Source organism: Rhinatrema bivittatum, chromosome 9, assembly GCF_901001135.1.
Source record: "Rhinatrema bivittatum chromosome 9, aRhiBiv1.1, whole genome shotgun sequence".
Taxonomy (NCBI): domain Eukaryota; kingdom Metazoa; phylum Chordata; class Amphibia; order Gymnophiona; family Rhinatrematidae; genus Rhinatrema; species Rhinatrema bivittatum.
The window spans coordinates 242548280-242563540 of record NC_042623.1 but is presented as its reverse complement, the minus strand read 5'-3'; positions in this window follow the sequence as shown (position 1 = coordinate 242563540).

The following is a 15261-nucleotide window of genomic DNA, read 5'->3' as shown; positions in this document are numbered from 1 at the left end:
CGCCGACTCGATCGGCGCCGCACACTCCAAAGGGGCGCTCCTAAGGGGATTTCTCCCCTTAGTGCCTCCCTCCTTGGTGCCTTCGACACCGCATTTCTCAGTTCAAGACTCGGACACTTCCTTTTCTCCTAATTGTAAATTCATTTTTTGTTAATTATGGAGGAGTATTATATTCCTACCATAATTAGTCTCTGTCACGATAAGCCTTATAGAAAGAGAAATTTTCACCAGTCGGGAGCGATATCTCCTTCCAAACCAGATTACAGCCAACGCCAAGCTTATGACATTAACTGTATTATCGCTAACCTTATTCAATGCACAATCTTTGACTAAAAAACTTCCAGTGTTATTGGACCATCATTCTGAATTCAAGCCGGACATCTGTGACATAACAGAAACCTGGTTTAAATCCACGGACTCTGTTCTAGTGAATCAATTATCGTATGACACATATGATATTTTCTCCGTTCCTAGGCCCTCTAAGAAAAAAGGAGGGGGTTTAATGCTTTTAGCCAATAAGAATTTACATGTAACCCATCAGAATATTAGCATATCACCTCAATATGAATAGCAATTTTTAAGTAAAAAATAATTCAAATCTCTTTAGTCTACACACCACCTGGTCTTTTAGAACATAAATGTTCTCCTTTAGTAGAATTGCTACCCACCACTGTTGATCCCAAGATCCCTACTATTATATTTGGAGATTTCAACTTACATATGGACGAGTTTCCCCTGACTCCTACTTGTGATTTATTATTATCTAGCTTGGAAGATTTGGATTTCTCTCAGAAAATAAAAACTGCCACACACAAAGCCGGTCATTCTTTAGACCTCCTGTTCATTAATGATGCCTTTGATATAAAAGATCTGCCTAGTAGTTTACCAGTCCCCTGGTCTGATCATCACTTAATCACATCCTCACTATGTTTTAAACTTCCCCCTGTTGAACGACTCACATCTAAGATTGAAATTGAATATAGAAAACCCTGTAGTATGGATGAGTTGACTGCAACGTTCCCAGAGGCCCTTACTCGTTTAGATACCTCTTCTACATCAAAAGCAGTTAGCTCCTGGGAAAGGATTATGTTAGATCTTTCAAAATCTCTTTGCCCCACTATAAAGAAATGGATCACTCCATTCGCAAACATAAAGCCCCTTGATTCTCAGTACAATTAAAAATGCTCAAACAAGGCCTTCGTCGCCTTGAAAGATCTTGGTGTAAACATTGCAATTCCAGTTCATTGACTCAATATAGAATAGCTGTACGCAAGTATAGCGCAATTTCTATTCTGATAAAATTCACAAATTTCAATTTAATCCGAAAATCTTATTTGCTTATGTCTCTGACCTCACTAATTCTAAACATTCCTTACAATCTTTGGATAATTCTAATAACAAATGGCCAGATTTTTAAACTTATGCGCGGGCGTAGATTTGTTCGCACAACCCAGCGCGAACAAATCTACGCCCGATTTTATAACATGCACGCGCAGTCGCGCACATATTATAAAATCCTAGGTCTGCGCACACAGGAGGGTGCACACTTGCCACCTTGCGCGCGCCGAGCCCAAGGGGAGACCCGATGGCTTTCCCCGTTCCCTCCAAGGCCGCTCCGAAATCGGAGCGGCCTTGGAGGGAACGGGGAAAGCCTCTCTGCCTACAAACTTGCTCTCCACCACTACAAAAGTTCTTTGTTAAAAATCAAAAGAGACTTCTATGCTCATAAGATCCATCATATGATCTTTGATGCTAAAGCCCTATTCGCTACGTCTCCAACTTAACTCAAATCCAAATACCGGACATACCATTTAACAAAGCCCAAGAAAAAGCAGAGGAGCTTGCCCTCTTCTTCAACAACAAAATAACCAACCTTCTATCAAAGAATTCGCCCAACACCTCTTCCCCTCACAGTACCTTTCTACTCCATAACAAAAACATCTCACTCAACTCATTTGAACCCACTACAACTTCGGAGATCCTTAGAATACTGAAAAATATGAAACCATCGACACATCCATTAGACCAAATCCCTTCCAAATTACTCCTCCTTATCCCAGACACCATATCCAAAGCTCTGGCAGACATAATCAACTGCTCTTTATCTCAAGGACTCTACCCTGATGACCTCAAAATGGCATCAATCAAAACGCTCCTGAAAAAACCAAAGTTAGACCCAGACGACCCCTCCAACTTTCGCCCTATCTCCAACCTCCCATTCATTGCTAAAGTCATGGAAAAACTGGTTAACTCTCAATTATCAGACTACCTGGAAGACCACAAAATTCTCTACCCTTCACAATATGGCTTCAGGAAATCGTTAAGCACAGAATCTCTCCTAATTTCCTTAACAGATTACCTCATCCTAGGCCTAGACAAAGGCCAGTCCTACCTTTTGATTCTCTTGGACCTCTCAGCCGCCTTTGATACTGTTAACCACTCCATGCTCCTAAACCAACTATTGAACATCGACATAACAGGCTCCGCACTGTCCTGGTTCCACTCATTCTTGAAAAACAGAGGCTTCAAGGTAAAAATTCACAGCAAAGAATCTAAACGCTACCCTTCATCTCAAGGAGTTCCCCAAGGTTCATCCCTCTCACCCACCCTCTTTAATATCTACCTCCTCCCTCTCTGCCAGCTATTAACCAACTTGAACCTTAAACACTACCTTTATGCCGACGATGTACAGATAGTGATACCAATCAAAGAATCCATTAAAAAAACCCTCGATCTTTGGGAATATTGTCTGCAAGAAATCAACTCCCTCCTCTCCAGTATGAATTTAATCCTAAATTCTTCAAAAACGGAACTCCTCATATCCTCTGAGAACTGCCACAATTCCTCCAGCTAATTTACAAACAACAAAAGTAAGCGATTTGGGTGCAATCATCGATAATAGGCTTAACTTAAAAGCTTTCATAAACCAAACTACTAAAGACTGCTTTCATAAACTGCATGTTCTAAAAAGAATAAGACCACTGTTCCACAACCATGACTACAGGACTATCCTACAAGCAATAATCTTCTCCAAGTTAGACTATTGCAATTCTTTATTATTAGGTATCCCATCAGCACATACTAAACCGCTACAAATGGTTCAAAATACGGCAGCCAGAATTCTAACAAACACAAGGAGAAGAGAGCACATCTCCCCAATCCTTAAAGATTTACACTGGCTGCCAATCCATTTCAGAATTCTTTATAAGTCAATCACCATAATCTACAAAACTATCCAACAAATCGCTCCTCTCAACCTACAAATCCCTTTCATAAAGCATACATCCTCCAGACCCATAAGAGAGTACTATAAAGAGTCTCTGCAGGTACCGCCTTCCAAAACTTCCCTCCACATAACTTACAGAGATAGGGCTTTCTCCACAGCAGGACCCACTCTTTGGAACTCCATACCAACGGAACTAAGACAGGAACCCTGCTTACTGACATTCAGAAAAAGACTCAAAACATGGCTTTTCAAACAAGCCTTCCCAGACTCAGATTAAACCCAATTCTCTCCGACATTCAACCTCCAAGCAACAACTTTCTTTTTACAACCATCCTGGCAACCTACCCTAAGCATTATAAACATCTAGAATTTTCATTACTTCTGATCTCTTCTTTATTGTTAAAAACTACATCTATTTGAATTGAACAATTCATTGTAAATCACACACTTCCCTTTTTGGAAATTCTACCATTTTACAGGTTAATATACTATGTTAAAGTTACTATCTTTTCTTCTTCCTGCTCCTAGTTGTACGACTCCTTGTTTTATTGTAACTGCATCTATAGTATGTTTAATACATATTATCTCGTTCTCTGTTCCGGTTATCACCCCATTGTTTATTGTAAACCGGCTTGATGTGACATTTTCACGAATGCCGGTATAGAAAAAAAATCTAAATAAATGTAAATTTTTTTTTTTTAATTAAAAATATTGTGAAACATCCAAATGTGCAGTATACTATATCCAAATGTTTTAATTTGTTGGATGAAAAAAAAAATTCAACTTCCATGCAAGGCACCTGAATACATAATAGGAAGCAGAAGTGATGGAAAATGTTGATATGGAAAGATGGGACACACTGCTGGCTAAAGGACAAACAGATTATAGAAGAGGCAGGAGCAAAGCAAAACATTACAAAATAATCAGCAGATGGTACTGGATGCCTGTCAAACTGAATAAAGCAGGAATGAGTCTGAAGAGTGCTGGAGATGAACAGAGTAAGACAGGACAATAACATATATATGCTGTTGAGCTGTTCACTCCTGCAAACGTACTGAAACAAAATCTGGCAAGTGATCGAACAATACAAGATGCTGTACCCCAAATGCCAGAAATAAGCATCCTACATGTTTTTGCAGAAATATGCCAGTTGGATAGATTCACTAGAAGATGAATGGCATGTGAACTAATAAGTGATAAACAAAGAAAAATATTGAGATTGTGGAAATTAAAGGCTATGCCTAAATCACTAAATGGTTCCAAGAGATGGCAAGTATTGTATGAAAAATAGACACCTAACAGAGAGCAATTGATTGTGTGAAGGAAACTGCCCCACTGCCTTTCTCTTTTTGATATTTGTTGGTTGGATGGAGGATAGGAGTACAAGTTATCTGGGTTGTTTGGAAACGTAATACATAAGGAATTGTAACTAAATGTACTTTACAAAACAAATTAAAAAATAAACAGTTATGTGATATAGGCAGACAAGTAGTGCAGGAGGAAAGTTATATTATGAAAATGCATCTGCCTTCCAGGAGTGCAGGGACACTGCGGACATAACTGATATCTTTCAGATGACATGCAGAATTTTGAGAGATTGGCCAATCATAAAGAAGGTTTGTTTTTTTTTATTCATGTATTTATTCATTTTCACTTCAAACATTAGGACTTAACAGAAGTACAACAATATGTCCAACTCTTAACTAATACACAACTTGTCCTCTCATTCTCTCCCCCTCCCCTCCCTTCCCTTCCCATACCACAGAACTGGTACTAGTTCTGATTGAAGTAGGTATGGAGAGTCGCCATCCAGGATAAACTATTCTTGTCGTGCAGTCCAAGCTCCTAGTATCTTACAGCTGTTAAATACAATCTTGCATAGATTTAGAGAGGGTATCCCAATGTTACCCTTCAGCGGCGGCAGGTCCAGGGAGCCCTTCAGCGGTGCGGCACGGCAGCGTCTATTGGCGTCAGCACGACCCGATGTTTAAGCACATTCCGGCCCCGCCCCTCTCAGACTGCGTCATTGGCTACCCGGAAGTTCCCGCGTTTGAGCGGAAAAACCTATTTAAACTCCTGAGCCCAGCACAGCATTGCCTCAAAGGCTCGCTTGTGCTGGTGCTCCCCTGCCTTCTGGTGCCTGTTGTGATATTGAATTGCCTCTGGACCCTCCTCTGCTTGCTGCCTGCCTTGATATTGGACTGCCTCTGGACCCTGCCTGCCTGCTGCCTGCCCTGACCCTGGATTGCCTTTTGACCTTTCTCTGCTTGCTGCCTGCCCTGATTTGGACTACCACGGATTGCCTGCCTGCTGCCTGTTCTGACCCCAGAGTGCCTTTGGACTCTTCTCTGCTTGCCGCCTGCCCTGACTACGGATTGCTGTTGGACTCCTCTCTGATTGCTGCCTGCCCCGAATTAGACTATGCTCTGGACTTCTTGTCTGCTGTCTGCCGTTTACCCGGACAGAAGTGAAGTCTTCCTACATTGTACTGATCCCTTACCACGCTGCAAGGTAAGACTGTCATCTACATGGGGATTCACTAACTATCCGTAACACCCAATAACCTTGCCAGATGCTCATGCACTTCTGTCTGTATTCCAAAGATCTGCTTTTCACAGTCATGTATTCAAATTGCAATAGTTTATATAGTGCTCAAGAGTTGGTGGTTCCGAGTATATCCACACAGCCAAAATAGTTTGAATAGCTATTACACAGGATTTTCTAAGAAATATTTTCTTATTTTCAGAAAGGTCTTCCAACGAATCCCCAAATAAACCCAGTAAACATACTTTTGGGGACATTGGGATAATCCAGTTTAACATCTTACGTAGTTCAGCAACAATATTTGACCAAAACTGGGATATCTGTACACACTCCCAAATGCACTGAAAAAAAGAACCCTTTTCAATATCACACTTTAAGCTTGAATCAGTCTCACATAGTTTTTAATATATGTACCCTTGCTTCCACAAATCCTACAAAAAAAGGGCAAACAACAGAACCCTCAGAGAGTCCATAGTGGTTTTCCTGTAGAGAGGCATTGTTATGAGAGAACAGAACTTCTTGCAATTGAGAATGATAGAAGGTTTTGGGAGACTCGCAGTATTATGATGCTGGCAACAATGTTACAGTGAAATAATGGAACCTCGTGAGTTCATGCTGAGTGCAATTATGATATCTACCCCGAGAGAAAATAATCATTTGAACAATCCCAATTCAATATTATTTATTGATGAACATAGTAAAAAAATTCTATCGAATTACACTCATCACACCATTCTCACACAATAAAAATACACTGTATCACAAAATAATGATATTCAAAGCATATATTTGACCATATGAATCTTCCTCTTAGTTGTCAATGTTCAAATCCAATCATCAACTATCCTATCATATTTTTTATATAGAACAAATTCAGTGTCCAATGTTATGCAAACCAAATGTCAAAAACAGTCATTTTTTTATAAAATGAATTTACTATATAATGTTGTAGAATCCAGATATCTCAAGGATACTTCCTCTCAAGAGCGATCCATCTTAATGTCCTCCCAATCCTTCTCAATGTCCTCTTACAAAGAATTCTCTGTTTCGCCCTCTCCTACACGGGCTTCCTCAGGGAAAAATGTATCAGCTGATTTCCACATAAACTCTCTTAATTTGTACAACCTCAGAGAACAATCTCGCAATTGGCTCACTTATTTTAAATGCACATTCTTCATTCATACAACCCGATCGACTCTGATACGACCCAGAGTTCCATATGTAAATTTTCTTAGCTTTTTTCTTTTTGATCTTTATCCATTCACCTTAATGTCATCACATCCACCTAATGCCGGAAATGACACCAATCACGTCTCCTAGGCACAATTAACCTCTGGGATTCATTGCCAGAGGATGTGGTAAATACAGTTAGCATAGCTGAGTTTAAAATAATTTGGACAAGTTCCTAGAAGAAAAGTGCATAAAATATTATTAATTAGATCAGTAGTGGTTTTTCCCCAAGTCTATCTCTGGGTGTTACCAGCATGGGATCTATCTATTGGAGATTCTTATGACCTGGATTGGCCACTATTGGAAATGGGATATCAGGCTTGATGGACCTTCAGTCTGACCCAGTATGGCAATTCTTTTTTTATTTCTATATTTATTAAATGTCCATAATTTGTTATTAAAGCTCTGTTGTTAAAGCTGGGAAATAGCAATCTGTTATTAGAGCTCTGTTAAAGCTGAGAGATAGCAATCTGTTATTAACGGAGTTGCTGGAGATAGCAATCTGTTATTATTTAGAATAGTTGTGAGTGGATCCTTGGACCAGTGGCAGGTGACCACTCCCTTGGGGGAGCTCCCGAGAGGGATCACTGGTCAAGCTTCGTGTAGGAGACAGATACACACTAGTTCTTTTATTAGACAATATATTAAACCACCAGAGGTGGCAGTAGTGAGCTGGAAGCACCCGGCTAGGCTGTAGTCCCTCAGGTACTGGAACAGCGATCCCAAGGTGGCTGAGCTGTAGAGAAACTAAGAAAGTGAGTAGATAGGATATGCAGAGTTCTGGAACATGTCCTTGATGATAGCACTCACATCATAGTCTCTTGAGGCAGCCCAGGAGTTGGAATGCAGTAGGCCCTCGAGGAGCGAGTACCTGGTCCCAGGGAAAGCTCTGAGAGATAGATGGAAACTCACTAATGTTGTAAGCAGCGATGACTTCTTAGCAGAAGTGGTATTCAGGAGCTGGTCTGGGACGTGGGTCCTCGAGGAGCGAGTACCGGTTCCGGACTGCGACCTGAAAAGAAAAAGAGAGAGTGAGGCCCCCGAGGAGCGGGTACCTCTAGTGAAGTCCGAGGAAGCAGAGTAGCTAGGTTTGCGGAGAGCGAATCCCATCCGCAGTGACCTGGAGGAAGCGAACCCTTGCTAACTCGTCTTGTTAGCGAAAACTAAGACCTTAAATATCTGGAGCTGATGCCGGTACATCAGTCGGTCCGCGCGCGCGCGCGCCCATAGGCATCTGATCAACATGGCGGCTTGCAGCGTCGAGCCGGTCTGGGGACGCTAGAGGAGGACGGCCTGGAGAAACCGCAGCAGCTAGCCTTCCATCAACCCCGGAGGGAGTCGCCAATGTGGTAAGGTGGGCGGAGCAGCGACATTGGACAGTGACGGACAAAACATAATTATACCAAACAAAAACAATCTTTGTAAATTAGAAACATATGGAATCAAATTACATGATATAGATACAATAAATACAATAAGAAACTTTCCATGTTTAGATCAACAATAAGAAGAGGAAACAACTTTATGGGAGAATCAAGGCAATATATGCTAGAAATTATAGAGCATGATTACTGCTTACTACAAGTGATATCCTCGCTAACTTGCATCAGGATATATCCTACAAATCACAGAGTATGATGACTGCTTACTACAAGTAATGCCCTTGCTAACTCACCTCAGGATATATCCTACAAATCACAGTGCATAAGAACATAAAGCTTGCCATACTGGGTCAGACCAAAGGTCCATCAAGCACAGCATCCTGTTTCTAACAGTGGCCAATCCAAGTAACAAGCACCTGGCAGGATCCCAAGCAGTAAATACATTCCAAACTGCTTATCCTTGTTAATGGACTTTTTCTCCAGGAACTTGTCAAAACTTTTTTTAAATGCAGTTACACTAATAGCTTTTACCACATCCTCTGGGAACGAATTCCAGCGCTTAATTATGCATTGAATAAAAAAAATATTTTCTCTTATGAGTTTTAATAAGTAACTTAATTGTTTGTCCCTAGTCTTTGTACTTTTTGAAAGAGTAAACAACTGATTAACATTTACTCATTCCATTCCACTCCACTCATTATTTTATAGAGCTCTATCATATCTCCCCTCAGCCGTCTCTTCTCCAAGCTGAAGAGTCCTAACCTCTTTAGCCTTTCTTCATAAGGGAATGATTACTGCTTACCACAAGTAATGTCTTTGCTAACTCACATCAGGATATATCCTAGAAATCACAGAACATGATTACTGTTTGCTACAAATATCCTCGTTAACTCGCATCAGGATATGTCCTAGAAATCACAGAGCATGATTACTGCTTTCTACAAATGATGCCCTCAAATTCACATCAGGGACTAGAGAAGACGGTAATCTTTTGGAATCCAGAAATGACTGTAGTTCTGGAGCAAAGAAAATATAGCAATCATTATTAAATCATAACAAATTTACAAGGGTATCTTAAGGTAAATGTTGCACATAAGGATAATGTAGCTTGTCTCAATGCTTGATAGCGTTTGCGCCTTTCCTGTGTGATTCTGGACAAATCATGGAATATTCTAAAAGGCTGATCACAGAATGGAGAATTTAAATTCATGAAATAAATATGCATAACTTTACTCGTTAGCTTCTGTAACAAAGGATACCAATAGAGTTCCCCTCTCTAGAATTTCAGAGCCAGAATTCTCCAGGTAGTTAGGTCAAATTAATAGACGAAGAGTGAGAAGGCTGATTTGATACAATTGTGAGAGGAAATAGGCAAAAAGTAGAGTTTATAAATCAAAGAAACTGAGTCAGACTAACAACGAAAAATGTCCAAAAAATATTTTCTCAATATTATCATAGGTTGTCTCCCATTATTTTAGGAAACTTGAGAATCTGGATATTTAAATGTCCAGAGAGAACAAATCAGCCTTTAACCAGGGTAGTATTAAGACTTTTAATAGCTTGAATATCTTTTTCTAAGGCAGTTGTTTTAATTTCTTGCTGTGCAAGTTGGCCCCCAAGATGTTGCACCCAAGGTTCCAATGAGGAAGATAGGAAATTGACCTTTTTCACACAGCTATTAATGGAATTGCCAAAAATCATCATGAGTTCCCAAAGAGAAATGAGTGTAACAGTTTCCAGCTTGATGGAAGGGAAAGGGACTCACCCCGCTGGACTAGAGTCCCAGAAACGGCAAAAGCTGTAGCAGGAACTACTATCACAGAAGCTCCTTCCATTGTCTAAGCAGGCAACAACTGGTCCTGAACCAGCCCTCCGAGGCTGCTCACACCTCCCACTGGAAAATTAAACGGAGACATCAAGATCGCAACTGCCCCCTCCAGACTTGATACTCCACTGAAGTCATTAAGTAGTGCTGAGTTAGGCAGAGTTGAAAAGTCACATCTCCCAGCTGAGGAAAGCCGTTGATCAAGAGGGCTGAAGGAAACATCCTCCCTTAGGGGCGGTGATGCTCCCTCACCTGCGCCCACAACGGGGACTTCATCTCCCACTGAAACAGAGATCCAAAGCAATGGAAAAGAGATCCGCTGCTGTCCAGGGAGTATGTTAGGGTCCGGAGGGAATACCCGGACCTTCCCCATGCACTTTGGAGGCATCTAAACTAGGTAAGCTCTAGCAGAGGGAAATGCTGAAAGCTGGCACCTCAGTCAATGGTCATGCCGCTATCTTGCGTCCTCAAGCTATCTTAGTATGGCAATTCTTAATTTCTTATGTATTCTATTTGCTTTTTTGACCGGCGCCATACACTGAGCCAAGGATTTCAAAGTATTGGCTACAATGACTTCCAAAATCCTTTTTCTGGGTGGTGATGCCTAATACTGAATTCAGCAGTGTAACTGTAGTTGGGATTATTTTCATCTGCCAGAGGCCCAGTCTCCTCATCTCACAAGGTCTTTCTGCAGTTTTTCACAATCTGCTGCTATTTCAACAACTTTGAATAATTTTGTGTCATTTTCTAATTTGATTACCTCATTTGTTCTGTTTCCAGATCATTTTTGAATATGTTTGTTGCGTCCGTCGCTGCTCGACGCCCTCACTCTGCCCTCTCTACCTCTGTGGCGACTCCCTCCGGGTCTGATGGACGGTTGCTGCTGCAGCGTCTCCATGCCGTCTCCCTTTGGCGTCCCCAAACCGGCTCGACGCTACGGATCTGCCATGTTGCCTGATGACGTAGGGCGTGCGCGCGCGCTCCGAATGATGTACCAGCAAGGGCATGAACCTCGGGGGCGTCCCCCTGAACTGACGTCATCCGCTTCCAATATAAAAGGTCTCAACATTTGCTAACAGATTGAGTTAGCAAGGACAAGAATACGGACTCGCTACGGATTCGTCCAAGCTACTCTGCCTCCTCGGACTTACCAGGGGTACCCGCTCCTCGGGGACCTCGCTCTCTTTTCTTTATTTCAGATTACAGATAGGAACCGGTACTCGCTCCTCGAGGGCCCATGTTCCTGAACACTCTGAAGATTCTCTACTGCCTGGAAGATATTGCAGATACAGACATTCGTGAGTTACTATTGCTCTCTCAGATCTTTCCCTGGAACCAGGTACTCGCTCCTCGAGGGCCTAACACTTTCCAGCTACTGAGCTTCCTGAAGACCTTATGTGAGTTTTGTCATCTAGTTCTGGCTGTGAACACAGCATACCCTGTCTACTCACTGCTTATAGTTTCTCTACAGCTCAGCAACCCTGGGATCGTTGTTGCAGTTCTTGAGGGACTTCAGCCCTGCCGGGCATATCAACTCACTACTGCCACCTCTGGTGGTTCTACTAACCTGTAATAAAAGAACTATCTGTCTGTCTCCATACCCAGCCTAGCCGGTGGTCCCTCTCAGGAGATCCTCCTGGGGGCGCTGTCATCTGCCATCGGCCCAAGGATCCACCTATCTACATTCCTCTACAGCAGGGTGCTCTCTCCAAGCACTCTGCTGGTAACTGATTGCTACACCTCACGGAGGACCCTCACAGATTGTTATCTCCTCCTACCTCAGGAGTCAGTTCCTAACAGATTGCTAACTCCGAGCTCTACATAGAGCTTTCCCAACAAGATGGCTAACTCTCTAGCAGATTCTCAACAGAGCTATTACAGATTGCTATCTCCTCCCTCCTCGGGAGCTGATTTACAACAAGATCACTAACTCCGCCTACGGAGCATAACAAGATTGCTAACTCCTCCTCCAACAGGAGTATCCAGCAGCCAGTTCATTACAAAGTTAAACAGCATAGGTCCCCTCTGCTATTCCACAAAAGACCTTTCTCTATTTGGAAAACTATTGAGCAAAGCAAACAAAAGTCCCAGTTCAGAAGTAGTAGTTCAAAACTGTCTGATTCAATTTTATAATCCTCATCAGGCAATGCGCTCAAATATGCCTGAGATTTCACTAACAGTGGAACTAGCATAACCCTATAAGGATGGTTTGTCCCATGCCTTAAGAAGAAGAGTCCCAATAAAAGTTGGCATTTCCCTCCCTGGAGCTTGCACATGCTCTAGGACAGCATGCTGGAGAAGGAGATGTTGCCTTTTCCAGTGGTTTCTAAGGAGTGGCTCCACTACCACTGGAAAATTGAACAAACTATAAGCATGTGACGAATAATGCTCGTATTATATCCTTAATACCAATAAAACGGAACTACTCCTCGTCTCACAGGACGGCAACTATGCAGTTTCCAACACGCTCCCCACAAGGCAACCATCCTTCTCCACTCAAGTTAGAAACCTCGGAGTCTTAATGGACAACCAATTGAACCTAAAAAGATTCATCAATAACACCGCAAAGGAAGGCTTTTTTAAATTACAAGTTCTAAAACGGCTGAGACCGCTCCTCCACTTCCAAGACTACCGTTCAGTTCTACAAGCAATTAGCTTTTCAAAAATTGACTATTGCAATTCACTTCTACTCGGCCTTCCAGCGAACACCATTAAACCCTTACAGATGCTGCAAAATGCTTCAGCCAGGATTTTGACTAAGACCAACAAAAGAGATCATATTACTCCCATCCTAATGAACCTGCATTGGCTCCCAATTAAGTTTAGAATCATGTACAAAGTACTAACGATCATACACAAAACCATTCACAATTTCATTTCACTAGAGCTCAATATCCCGTTTCGACCACATTTACCCTCCAGACCGGTGAGATCCGCTTATAGAAATACCCTCCTTGCCCCACCCATTAAAACTTCTTTAAGAAAACGAGCTCTGTCTACTTCGGGCCCTGCACAATGGAACTCTCTTCCACCAGAACTCCGGCTAGAACAATGCCCTATTACCTTCAAAAAGAGACTCAAAACTTGGCTGACTGACCAAGCTTTTCACTCGTGCAGATGATCTTTCTAGCACTTTACCCTACATACCAACAGACTAGATCTCAGGTTAGCACTCCAACTCTGCAGATGATCAGTCTAATTATGCTCCTTTTTCCCTTACCCTAAGTTAATGCAATATGCACTCAGATCTTCAGCTAGTTAATCTCTGGTCCCACGAAAGAGCCTATTATTTAATTGTTGCTTTGATCCCTGTTCCATTGCTCCAAGTTATCTTATCCCTGTTAAATGTAAAAGCATTCTTTCATGCTAGTTATCGTTATACTGTAAACCGAAGTGATATGTAATTTTCTACATGAATATCGGTATATAAAAGTGTTAAATAAATAAATAAATATTGTTAGCATGGGTAACCTGCAATTAATTTATATGGTACCCTAACAATATAAGCATTATCCCTCACATGCTTATTGTTTATTCAGTTTTGCAAATGATGTACTAATTTGTTTGTTTTTTCATTGGTCAGTGTCTTTTGGCATTATCAACTACGTGTTAGGATTTGTGGGTATGTGGGCCCTATGGCCGAGGTGAGAGATGGTACCACCTAGGGGAGGAGCCCCACTGAGCCTCACCGTCGGGAGGCGAGGTCTCGGCTGCGGGATGGTATACAGCAGAAGTAGAGGAGAAGGAGAGGGTGACCCCAGGACCCCAAGTGCTGACGTCAGACTCAGCTCAGATAACTGGAGTCATGCAGTAGGTGCGGCACTACCTGAGGAGTGGGGCTGCCGAGCAAAAGTACAGTCACTGAAGTTACACGGGGGTCCGTAGAGATGGTACACAAGAGGGTTCCTTGGTGGGAGATCATGGTAGTGGTCCGCAGAGCGGGGTACACCGGCAAGGTTCCTCTAGCGATATCACAGCAAGGTCCGCAGAGCGGGGAGACCCGGAGAGGGCTCCTCTAGCGATATCAAGGCAATGGTATGCAGAGCGGGGTACACCAGAGAGGATTCCAACGTAGATATCACAGCAGTGGTCCACAGCGTGGTTACTCACAGTGACATAAGAACATAAGAACATGCCATACTGGGTCAGACTAAGGGTCCATCAAGCCCAGCATCCTGTTTCCAACAGTGGCCAATCTAGGCCATAAGAACCTGGCAAGTACCCAAAAACTAAGTCTATTCCATGTTACTGTTGCTAGTAATAGCAGTGGCTATTTTCTTAGTCAACTTAATTAATAGCAGGTAATGGACTTCTCCTCCAAGAACTTATCCAATCTTTTTTTAAACACAGCTACACCAACTGCACTAACCACATCCTCTGGCAACAAATTCCAGAGTTTAATTGTGCGTTGAGTGAAAAAGAACTTTCTCTGATTAGTTTTAAATGTGTTAACTTCATTTATTTATTTATTTAACATTTTTCTATACCGACCTTCATGGTTAAATACCATATCAGGACGGTTTACATCGAACAGGGATAAAAATAATTAGGTAAAGGAAGAGACAAAGTTACATTAAACGAGGACCGTGAACTTGGAAGCTTAGGTAGCTGGAAGAAAAGAGATAAAGTTAAGTTAAAGAAAAGAGAAATAACAAATTCCGGACTAGAGATAGACACTTCATGGAGTGTCCCCTAGTCTTTCTATTATCTGAAAGAGTAAATAACCGATTCACATCTACTTGTTCTAGACCTCTCATGATTTTAAACACCTCTATCATATCCCCCCTCAGGCGTCTCTTCTCCAAGCTGAAAAGTCCAACCTCTTTAGTCTTTCCTCATAGGGGAACTGTACCATTCCCCTTATCATTTTGGTCGCCCTTCTCTGTACCTTCTCCATCGCAATTATATCTTTTTTGAGATGCGGTGACCAGAATTGTACACAGTATTCAAGGTGACTGAACATAAGAACATAAGAAAATGCCATACTGGGTCAGACCAAGGGTCCATCAAGCCCAGCATCCTGAAGACAAAGGTGTAGTTCCGTAGAAAGCCTC